Raw genomic sequence first — 12414 nt, 5'->3', positions numbered from 1 at the left:
GTTCAACCAGAACTGAAAGGAGAAGAAGAATGACTGAATAAGGAGATTAACAAGAAAGAAAATATTAGCCTTTGATTAGAATCTCCCCCCGCCCCAACTCCTGCCCCTACCTCCCATTTTATTGGATCTTGGTTAAAATGCTCAGAACTCATCTTCTTCTTGAAAGAAGTATTCCCACCTGTTCTGTGGGATTAATGATTGAGCCTAAGTATTTCATGGGTTGGATAAATTATGCCCAGGAAACTCCTCTATTGGCAGGTGGATACTTTGAGCCACCTGGAAAGCCCTTGCCTGGGAGTCTCATCACCTAATTTCTTAATAAGTTAGCAGTGTAAGCATATGCTTTCCCTGTAACTCGTTCTGGTGGGGGGAGTGGCAGTCACTGTCTCACATAGCTGACCACTGAGATGATTTCTTGGGTACTGATTTCCTCAGCTCACCATGAGCAACTGTTGTTTGTTGCTGTTGAGTCTCTAGGTCATGCCTGACTCTTTTGTGATCCAGGCTCCTCATCCATGGGATTTCCCAGGCAAGAATCCTGGAGCAGATTGCGATTTCCTTCTCCAGAGGATCTTCCCAACCCAGAGGATCCAACTCGTGTCTCCTGCTTTGCAGACAGATTCTTTACCACTGAGCCACCTGGGAAGCCAATGAACAACTATATTACTCATTAATCTTCTGTTGGTCAAGACCCTGAAAACAAGTGGTGGCCGTGGACCTGTTTTGTGTTTTCAAAACCTGGTGTTTAGAGAACTTTCTGGAACTTGTAAGATCTGGAAGAAAGCCAGCATTGCCTTTATAAATACAGTATTTTTCCAATCCCGTTACTTAAGATTTAGTCATTATTGACAGATTTCTTCTTTGTTTTCATCCTCTTTTTCTTCTTTTCTCCTTATTTTTTCCCTTCTTTCTCTCCCTTCCTTCCTTCCCTCTTTCCCTTCCTCCTTTCTCCTTCAACTTTACAACTCAGTAAACATTTTCTCATTGGTTGCTAGACCCACTGATTGTCAAACTAGCAAACTGCCAATCTGTGGAATCAGAATGCATGTTAAAACTGCTGTTAGCCAGGGGGTATCAGTTGTGATGTAGCTGTCTTTGTGGTCAATGTGGGGTCAAAGCTGTGTGCACCGTCACCATTTCAGTCTATGGATATGATATTAGCATTCCACATGCTGAGTTTAACTGCCTTGAAAAATATCTTCAAGGAGATTATGTTACAATTCAGCAATTTTTTTAAAAAGCCATTTGAGTGTACAAAAAGAGAAATAGAAATGTAAGGCATTATTTTGATATTTGTGAAGTAAATAGTCTTCACTGAAGAATGACCTACCAGCATCAAAGCTTGCAAAATGGTGTCACAGCTTGGAACAAAATGTCACAGACAGTGGTGACTTACTCTTGTTATAAATGTTGGCTTACAGTTGTTTTGAGTTCTCTGGATGGAAAAGCAGCCATTATTGTGCTGGTTCAGAAAGAGATTAAAAAACAGGTTTTAGAAACCAAAACAAACCAACAAAGAGCAGCAATGACAAAAAATCCTGGATTCAAATCCTGACTCCTGATGAAAGATTTGTTTGTGCTGAAACTTAGTTTTCTCTGCTAACAGAGAAATTTAACATATACCCAGCAGGGTTATAAAAATAAATGCAATAGAGGCCAAGCAATGAAATGGATTTAGCTGCAAAGTGTTATTCAGACATAGGCACGTTGCAGAGCTGACTGTTTATGTGTCTGTTTTCTGGTTGTCTGTTGTCCAGAAACTGAACTAACTTCCAGGTGGTGCTAGTGATAAAGAACTCGCCAGCAGTGCATGAGACTTAAGAGATGTGGATTCGATCCCTGGGTAGGGAAGACCCACCAGAGAAGGGCATGGCAACCCACTCCAGGACTCTTGCCTGGGAAATCCTATGGATAGGAAGCCTGGTGGCCTACAATCCATGACTCTTTGTGTCTGACTCACAAACATTGTCCATAGAGGTAGAAAGAACAAAAGATGAGGACCAAATGCTTAGAACCCCAGACGAACGCATCTTTAAAATTTTTACTGTAAAAAAGATGTAAATAAATGCAGAAAAATATGCAAGTCCTAGCATTTCGATGAATTTTCACAAGGTCAGCTAGATAGGAAACAAACATTGGAAGTAGCCAAAAGCCCCTTATGCCCCCTCCCAGACACCATTGAAAAGAATCACTGTCTAACTTCTCACATCATAGATTCACATTTCTCATCTATGTCTACTGTGTTACTTCAGTACTTAAAACCCAAAACTCGAGGTGTAAAACCAGGAGCTGTGTTTCATGTGGGAAGAGGTCACGGTCCCTGGCATTGAACCCTCAATGCCGTGAGTAGAAAACAGATCTGAATTTGCATTACAGATGTACTATTTCCTAACTGTGATTTGAGGAATGCCAGTTTTTCTTCCGAATCTCTAGTTTCCTCGTTAGCAAAGTGGAAAGAGATGCTGAATTCACGATGCTGTTGTCAAACTAAGTGAGACGATATCTAAACAGATGCTCAGTCAGGGTCTGGTGCTAGTTACGTATTGGTTGTGGGGGTCTGGGGAAAATGTGTGAGTAACAGTGAGACTGAAAAGATGGCCTATTTGATGAGACGGAGTCCTGGATCTTTGCAGCCTGAGAAAGGAAGCTTCACCAAGGCCCTAGGGGATGCTGCCTGTGATTGGAAGAGAGTGGAACAGAGAAGGCAGAGCACTCAGCTCTTTGCCCAGCACTACCTCTAACATGCTGGGTGACCTCTCACCCATCCCCTTCCTTCTGGAGCCTCAGTTTCTTCTCCCATGTAATTTATGGATGCTATAATAAGTTTTTCCCACTACGAGTCTCACTCAAAAACACTGCCAATCTATACTTAGCCAACTTGGAAAAGCATAGAATAAAAATATACAGTAATTGCAGTGCCCAAACATACAGACAAACTGAAATACATTTGGGGAGTGTACAAAGGCATAGAAAGAGCTCCAAACCACCCCATCTAAGGATGACAATTCTATCATCTAAGGATGACAATTCTGCATAGGTTAAATGTCACTGTAATTCCCCAGGCCAGGCTTCAGCAATACGTGAACTATGAACTTCCACATGCTCAAGCTGGTTTTAGAAAAGGCAGAGGAACCAGATATCAAATTGCCAACATCCACTGGGTCATCAAAAAAGCAAGAAGAGTTCCAGAAAAACATCTATTTCTGCTTTATTGACTATGCCAAAGCCTTTGACTGTGTGGATCACAATAAACTGTGGAAAATTCTGAAAGAGATGGGAATACCAGACCACCTGACCTGCCTCTTGAGAAACCTGTATGCAGGTCAGGAAGCAACAGTTAGAACTGGACATGGAAAAACAAACTGGTTCCAAATAGGAAAAGGAGTACGTCAAGGCTGTATATTGTCACCCTGCTCATTTAACTTAATGCAGAGTACATCATGAGTATGTATGTATTCTTAGTATCTGCTGCTTCTGTTAGGTCCATACCGTTTCTGTCCTTTATTGTGCCCATCTTTGCATGAAATGTTCCCTTGGTATCTCTGATTTTCTTGAAGAGATCTGTAGACTTTCCCTTTCTATTATTTTCCTCTGTTTCTTTGCTTTGATCGCTGAGGAAGGCTTTCTTATCTCCCCTTGTTATTCTTTGGAACTCTGCATTCAAATGGGTATATCTTTCCTTTTCCCCTTTCTTTGCCTTTTCACTTAATCACTACTGTTCATTTATTCTCTGTCAGGCATTAAAATTTTAAGTAAACCAGCAAACAAATGTTTCTGTTTTCTCAAACAATTACGTTATATGTCACAAACTTATAAGTGCTAAGAAGGAATCTAAAGCGAGGGAGAGAAATGGGGTGGGCGTACTCTAGTTTATCAGGGACAGTTATGCAGTGCATTCCCTGATAAGATGACATTTGAGAGATTTGAAGAAAAGAAATGAGCCATGCAGGTGTTGAAGCAAGAATGTGCCAGGCAGTAGAAAGAGATCAAAGTTCCTGAGGTGGAACAAGGCACGATGAATACACAGAGCACCCTCGAGGCCCCGAGGCTGGAGAGGAGTTGCAGGTGGCGAGGTCAGGTAATGACAAATGGATGCTTTGACTTTGAGAGGATTTTTTTTTTAACATTTCTTTATAAATGGGCAAGAAAATGTTGCCAAATTCCCAATTAGACCACTAATTTAAATAATTCAAAGCTTCTTTAGCTTACCGAGTCCTCTAGTTTCAGAACATCTTTATCTGAGCATAACATGTTAGAGCTGGGCTGGGTGAAGCACAAGCTGGAATCTGAAGCACAAGCTGGAATCAAGATTGCTGGGAAAAATATCAATCACCTCAGATATGCAGATGACTCCACCCTTATGGCAGAAAGTGAAGAAGAACTAAAGAGCCTCTTGACGAAAATGAAAGAGGAGAGTGAAAAAGTTGGCTTAAAGCTCAACATTCAGAAAACGAAGATCATGGCATCCGGTCCCATCACTTCATGGGAAATAGATGGGGAAACAGTGGAAACAGGGGTTGACTTTATATTTTTGGGCTCCAAAATCACTGCAGATGGTGACTGCAGCCATGAAATCAAAAGACGCTTACTCCTTGGAAGGAAAGTTATGACCAACCTAGACAGCATTTTAAAAAGCAGAGACGTTACTTTGTCAACAAAGGTCCATTTAGTCAAGGCTATGGTTTTTCCAGTAGTCATATATGGATGTGAGAGTTGGACTGGGAAGAAAGCTGAGCACCAAAGAATTGATGCTTTTGAACTGTGGTGTTGGAGAAGACTCTTGAGAGTCTCTTGGACTGCAAGGAGATCCAACAAGTCCATCCTAAAGATCAGTCCTGGATGTTCATTGGAAGGACTGATGTGGAAGCTGAAACTCCAATACTTTGGCCACCTGATGTGAAGAGCTGACTCATTTGAAAAGACCCTGATGTTGGAAAAGATTGAAGGCAGGAGGAGAAGGAGATGACAGATGATGAGATAGCTAGATGGCATCACTGACTCAATAGACATGAGTATGGGTGAACTCTGGGAGTTGGTGATGGACAGGGAGGCCTGTCATGCTGTGGTTCATGGGGTCGCAAAGAGTCAGACCTGACTGAGTGACTGAACTGAGTAGACCAAGACACACCCACAAGGACACCATGTAGTAAAGATAAAAGAATTTCCTGTGTGATGCTATGTGTCGACACCAAGTGCAGATGACTAATCTGGAGAGATATAAAGAATGGCTCTGTCTAAGGTATGTATGTGTGCTCAGTCATGTCCGACTCTGCAACCCCATGGACTGTAGCCTATCAGGCTCCTCTGTACATGGGATTCGCCAGGCAAGAACACTGGATTGGGTTGCCATTTCCTCCTCCAAGTCTAAAGTATAACCTTCCTAATACTTATAGACAGGCAGTTCCAGGAGGCAGTGTCTGTCTTGACGTCAGGGGGCTGCAAACCAACGTTTGAGATGTTATATTTAGTGGAGACAAGCCTTCCAGCCCTGAGATTGTGAGTCTAAGACCTTGGTGGGAAAGAGCTCAAATCAACGAAATACCCACCAAATCATCTACAAATTATTCCAAAATCATCCAGAAGGCATTCATGTGAGGTGCAAAGATTTAAAATTATTTTCATACTTAGAATTTGAATTAGCATTCATAGGCAGAAGGTTATTAGAAATTATTAACTCTACTTCCAAAAAAATATATAGTCTTTATATATATATATATAAAGACTCTCAGTCTATGGAATTTTCCAAGCAAGAGTACTGGAGTGGGTTGCCATTTCCTTCTCCAGGGGATCTTCCCAATCCAGGGATTGAACCCAGGTCTCCCGCACTGCAGGCAGACGCTTTACTGTCTGAGCCACCAGGGAAGCCTACATATATATATATATATATATGTATATGTATATATATATCAGTTCAGTTCAGTTCAGTCGCTCAGTCATGTCCGACTCTTTGCGACCCCATGAATCGCAGCACGCCAGGCCTCCCTGTCCATCACCAACTCCTGAAGTTCACTCAAACTCATGTCTGAGTCAGTGATGTCATCCAGCCATCTCATCCTCTGTCGTCCCCTTCTCCTCCTGCCCCCAATCCCTCCTAGCATCAGAGTCTTTTCCAATGAGTCAACTCTTCGCATGAGGTGGCCAAAGTACTGGAGTTTCAGCTTCAGCATCATTCCTTCCAAAGAAATCCCAGGGCTGATCTCCTTCAGAATGGACTGGTTGGATGTCCTTGCAGTCCAAGGGACTCTCAAGAGTCTTCTCCAACACCACAGTTCAAAAGCATCAATTCTTCGGTGCTCAGCCTTCTTCACAGTCCAACTCTCACATCCATACATGACCACAGGAAAAACCATGGCCTTGACTAGACGAACCTTTGTTGGCAAAGTAATGTTTCTGCTTTTGAATATGCTATCTAGGTTGGTCATAACTTTCCTTCCAAGGAGTAAGCGTCTTTTAATTTCATGGCTGCAGTCACCATCTGCAGTGATTTTGGAGCTCAGAAAAATAAAGTCTGACATGGTTTCCACTGTTTCCCCATCTATTTCCCATGAAGTGAAGGGACTGGATGCCATTATTTTCGTTTTCTGACTGTTGCGCTTAAAGCCAACTTTTTCACTCTCCGCCTTCACTTTCATCAAGAGGCTTTTTAGTTCCTCTTCACTTTCTGTCATAAGGGTGGTGTCATCAGCATATCTGAGGTTATTGATATTTCTCCTGGCAATCTTGATTCCAGCCTGTGTTTCTTCCAGTCCAGCGTTTCTCATGATGTACTCTGCATAGAAGTTAAATAAACAGGGTGACAATATACAGCCTTGACATACTCCTTTTCCTATTTGGAACCAGTCTGTTGTTCCATGTCCAGTTCTAACTGTTGCTTCCTGACCTGCATACAGGTTTCTCAAGAGGCAGGTCAGGTGGTCTGGGATTCCGATCTCTTTCAGAATTTTCTGCAGTTTATTGTGATCCACACAGTCAAAGGCTTTGGCATAGTCAATAAAGCAGAAATAGATGTTTTTCTGGAACTCTCTTGCTTTTTCGATGATCCAGCAGATGTTGGCAATATGAGCTATCGTTCCTCTGCCTTTTCTAAAACCAGCTTGAACATCAGGAAGTTCATGGTTCACATATTGCTGAAGCCTGGCTTAGAGAATTTTGAGCATTACTCTACTAGAATGTGAGATCAGTGCAATTGTGCGGTAGTTTGAGCATTCTTTGGCATTGCCTTTCTTTGGTATTGGAATGAAAATGGACCTTTTCCAGTCCTGTGGTCACTGCTGAGTTTTCCAAATTTTCTGGCATATTGAGTGTGGCACTTTCACAGCATCATCTTTCAGGCTTTGGAATAGCTCAACTGGAATTCTATCACCTCCACTAGCTTTGTTCATAGTGATGTTTTCTAAGGCCCACTTGACTTCATATTCCAGGATGTCTGGCTCTAGGTCAGTGATCACACCATCGTGATTATCTGGGTCATGAAGATCTTTTTTGTACAGTTCTTCTGTGTATTCTTGGCACCTCTTCTTAATATCTATCTTCTGCTTCTGTTAGGTTCATACCATTTCTGTCCTTTATCGAGCCCATCTTTGCATATAATGTTCCCTTGGTATCTCTAATTTTCTTGAAGAGATCTCTAGTCTTTCCCATTCTGTTGTTTTCCTCTGTTTCTTTGCATTGATCACTGAAGAAGGCTTTCTTATCTCTTCTTGCTATTCTTTGGAACTCTGCATTCAGATGTTTATGTCTTTCCTTTTCTCCTTTGCTTTTTGCTTCTCTTCTTTTCACAGCTATTTGTAAGGCCTCCCCAGACAGCCATTTTGCTTTTTTGCATTTCTTTTCCATGGGAATGGTCTTGATCCCTGTCTCCTGTACAATGTCACGAACCTCATTCCATAGTTCATCAGGCACTCTATCTATCAGATCTAGGCCCTTAAATCTATTTCTCACTTCCACTGTATAATCATAAGGGATTTGATTTAGGTCATACCTGAATGGTCTAGTGGTTTTCCCTACTTTCTTCAATTTAAGTCTGAATTTGGCAATAAGGAATTCATGATCTGAGCCCCAGTCAGCTCCCCATCTTGTTTTTGCTGACTGTATAGAGCTTCTCCATCTTTGGCTGCAAAGAATACAATCAATCTGATTTCGGTGTTGACCATCTGGTGATGTCCATGTATAGCGTTTCTCTTGTGTTGTTGAAAAAGGGTGTTTGCTATACCAGTGCATTCTCTTGGCAAAACTCTATTAGTCTTTGCCCTGCTTCATTCCGTATTCCAAGGCCAAATTTGCCTGTTACTCCAGGTGTTTCTTGACTTTCTACTTTGCATTCCAGTCCCCTATAATGAAAAGGACATCTTTTTTGGGTGTTAGTTCTAAAAGGTCTTGTAGGTCTTCATAGAACCATTCAACTTCAGCTTCTTCAGCGTTACTGGTTGGGGCATAGACTTGGATTACTGTGATATTGAATGGTTTGCCTTGGAAACGAACAGAGATCATTCTGTCGTTTTTGAGATTGCATCCAAGTACTGCATTTTGGACTTTTTTGTTGACCATGATGGCTACTCCATTTCTTCTTAGGGATTCCTGCCTGCAGTAATAGGTTTAATGGTCTTCTGAGTTAAATTCACTCATTCCAGTCCATTTTAGTTCGCTGATTCCTAGAATGTGGACATTCACTCTTGCCATCTCTTGTTTGACCACTTCCAATTTGCCTTGATTCATGGACCTGACATTCCAGGTTCCTATGCAATATTGCTCTTTACAGCATCAGACCTTGCTTCTATCACCAGTCACATCCACAGCTGGGTATTGTTTTTGCTTTGGCTCCATCCCTTCATTCTTTCTGGGGTTATTTCTCCACTGATCTCCAGTAGCATATTGGGCACCTACTGACCTGGGGGGTTCCTCTTTCAGCATCCTATCATTTTGCCTTTTCATACTGTTCATGGGGTTTCAAGGCAAGAATACTGAAGTGGTTTGCCTTTCCCTTCTCCAGTGGACCACATTACACAAATATATGTATATTATATATGTATATATACAAATACAGTTTTGAGGTTTGCTAAGCCACATCCTATCAGTGACATGTTAAATCCATCCTTTATCATCCTGGATCTTGATTTTCTTATTGGAAAAAAAAAATAATAACCATCCCAGAAACCTCTGAGGATTAAATGAGATCTTAAGTGCAAAAACACAGTAAACTGTTAAATGCCCTTTGAGGTGTGTGTGTGTGTGTGTGTGTGTATGGGATTTCCCAGGTGGCTCAGTGGTACAGAACCCACCTCCAGTGCTGGAGATGCATGTGTGTGTGTATGTGTGTATATGTGGGTTTTTTTGTAAATATGTATACATTTTAAGGATTTTTATAATGTATATAACACATACAACATATACAATTATCTATTTATCTATATATATATTTTAAAGAATTTTTCGGGAATTCCCTGGCTGTCCAGTAGTTAGAAATGTGTGCTTTCATTGCCTAGGGCCCGGCTTCAATCCTTAACCAGTGAACTAAGATCCTATAAGCCTTGCAGGATGGTTAAAAAAAAAGAATCTTTATAATGTATTAAAGGTCAAAAAAACCCTTTGGCAGACTGGGACGATAAATTCTCTTCTCACTTCTATGCCCTAAAATGAAATAACTAGTTATGTGAATTTAAACACCATACTTTATAAGGCAAAATGACGAGAGAAATAGATGATGGATATAATACTTTTTTATTATCTTTAAAAAGAAAAACGTAACTTTTTCCTGGGGGAGAGAAGTTTTTTTTTTTTTCCCTAACAATAAATTCTAAAATGGATTTACCTGCCTAGTCCTCCAGACCCTGAGGACAACCCCGATCTCTAGACTCCTTGTATATTTCTCCGTACACTATACCAGCTCCCTCCATTTCACCTTGCTTTCCAACTCAAAAGATTTCCAATAGCACCTGTTCAACAGGTCAAACATCACAGAATCCACCCATTCTGTTACAGATCCATTCACACATTTACTGGGAAGAACACCCGCAAGTGTCTTTTAGTGTTCGACACTAAACATCCAAACAGGAAAGAGCAGGGAGGTCCTGGCTTCCAAGGAAGAGAAACATGGACTCCAGATGTCCTACAGAGATGTAACACATGGCCAGCCTGGGACGGCGGGGCGGTGGCGGGTGGGGTGGGGTGGGGGTTGGGCACTGAAGGACCAAGACACACAAAGTGTTCTACTACCTCCTTTTGTTTGAATCCTCTGTGTTTTGTTTTGTTTGCCATTCCACACAGCTGGACCTTAGTCTGAATCTTAATTTTCTCAACAGGGATCAAACTGCTCCACCTTCCCCATTGCAGTGGAAGTGTGACATCCTACTCATTGGACCTCCAGAGAATTCCCATGTAAATAAGCACTTTTTTAGGTCCCTTTTCTTTTCTTAAATTAATTAATTTTTAATTGAAGGATCTGTATGCAGATCAGGAAGCAACAGTTAGAACTGGACATGGAACAACAGACTGGTTCCAAATTGGGAAAGGAGTACGTCAAGGCTGCATATTGTCACCCTGCTTATTTAACTTATATGCAGAGTACATCATGAGAAACGCTGGGCTGGATGAAGCACAAGCTGGAATCAAGATTGCCAGGAGAAATAACAATAACCTCAGATATGCAGATAACACCACCCTTATGGCAGAAAGTGAAGAAGAACTAAAGAGCCTCTTGATGAAAGTGAAAGAGGAGAGTGAAAACGTTGGCTTGAAGCTCAACATTCAGAAAACTAAGATCATGGCATCTGGTCCCATTAGTTCATGGGAAATAGATGGGGAAACAATGGACACAGTGACAGACTTTATTTTTTTGGTCTCCAAAATCACTGCAGATGGTGACTGCAGCCATGAAATTAAAAGATGCTTGCTCCTTGGAAGAAAAGTTATGCCTGACCTAGACAGCATTTTAAAAAGCAGAGACATTACTTTGTCAACAAAAGTCCATCTAGTCAAAGCTATGGTTTTTCCAGTCATCATGTACGGATGTGCGTTGGACTATAAAGAAAGCTGAGCGCAGAACAATTGATGCTTTTGAACTTCAGTGTTGGAGAAGACTCTTGACAGTCCTTTGGACTGCAAGGAGATCCAACCAGTCCATCCTAAAGGAAATCAGTCCTGAATCTTCATTGGAAGGACTGATGCTGAAGCTGAAACTCCAATACTTTGGCCACCCAATATGAAGAACTGACTCATTTGAAAAGACCCTGATGCTGGGAAAGATCGAAGGCAGGAGGAGAAGGGGATGACAGAGGATGAGATGGTTGGATGGCATCACTGACTCTATGGACATGAGTTTGAGTAAACTCCAGGAGTTGGTGATGGACAGGGAGGCCTGGCGCGCTGCGGTTCATGGGTTGCCAAGAGTCGGATACTGAGTAACAGAACTGAACTAAACTGAATTGCTTTACAATATTGATTTCTTTTCTGATGTCCATGAACATGAATTGGCCATAGGTATACACGTGTCCTCTGCCTCTTCTACCTCCAGCCCTTCTTCCCCCATTTCCCACCCCTCAAGATTGTCACAGAGCCCCAGTTTGAGTTCTCTAAAGTGTGGATGTGAGCCCTGAGGGATGTGCCCTCGGCACATCCAGTCTGTGCCGAGCCTGACAAGGGAGAGACAGATGTGAGCTTGGGGTCTCCTGGCCACCCAGCCAATGCCCCTGTTCCCACCCGGCATGGAGGCTGAAGGCTGAGGGACACTGGAGGCAACCAGGCCAGTTGCTGCCGGCTGTCTCTTAACCAAAGCTAAAGGGCTGAAGAAAAATGGAGCAAGGCAGCTAAGCCAGAGAAGGGGGTAGCCCATCCATCCCAATCCTGCACCCTGCACCCCACACCCTCGAAGAAAAACCCCTGGAAGAGCCTGCAATGTCATCAGCCACATGAATCTGAAAGCAATGGTGAGAAAGGGGACACCAGATGATGGACAGCACAGAGAGGGGCCGTGATGGGTCCTCCTAAGCTCCCTTCACTGGCCTGCCTGCTTCATTAAAGGGGCATAAGCAAAGCAAACAAACCATAAGGGATAAAAGTAGATTAAGTGAATTAACATTTGTCTTTGCTTTAAATATAGGTTTGTGTTCAACTAAGCTCTATACAGTCAGTGACATATTAAATTCATCCTTTATCATCCTAGGCCTCAATTTCCTTGTTGTGAAACAAGTCACCTTCCCATAAACATCTGAGGATTAAATGAGATCTTATGTGTGAAAACACTTAGTAAACAGTAATGCCCTTCAGTATTCTTAATCCTGTAATCAAACGTTCAGACAGGCGGATTTTTTTAAAAAATCTTCACGTCTTTAAGAAGGTTTTGAGTTGATTTGGTGTACCTTTCTTAATTAGACATGCATTGCTCTTAGAGCGTCTTTTTGTTTTCTCCCTTTTGACTTT

General features: G+C 42.0%; 1 long non-coding RNA gene across 1 annotated transcript in view; it reads left to right on the top strand.

Moving 5' to 3' along the window:
- The window catches only part of LOC147362729 (uncharacterized), a 44152-nt gene extending 32001 nt beyond the window's left edge, over positions 1-12151 (top strand). The window contains exon 3 of the long non-coding RNA XR_015135776.1: positions 10299-12151. This is a non-coding gene — a long non-coding RNA (uncharacterized LOC147362729). The remainder of the gene's footprint in view (positions 1-10298) is intronic.
- Positions 12152-12414: the final 263 nt, after the last annotated feature.

Source organism: Bos grunniens, chromosome 11 (assembly GCF_055505025.1).
Source record: "Bos grunniens cultivar Pamir isolate PY7600 chromosome 11, Bosgru_T2T1.0, whole genome shotgun sequence".
NCBI lineage: Eukaryota > Metazoa > Chordata > Mammalia > Artiodactyla > Bovidae > Bos > Bos grunniens.
Note: the sequence above shows the minus strand (reverse complement) of the source record. Positions and strands in the feature narration are given on the sequence as shown.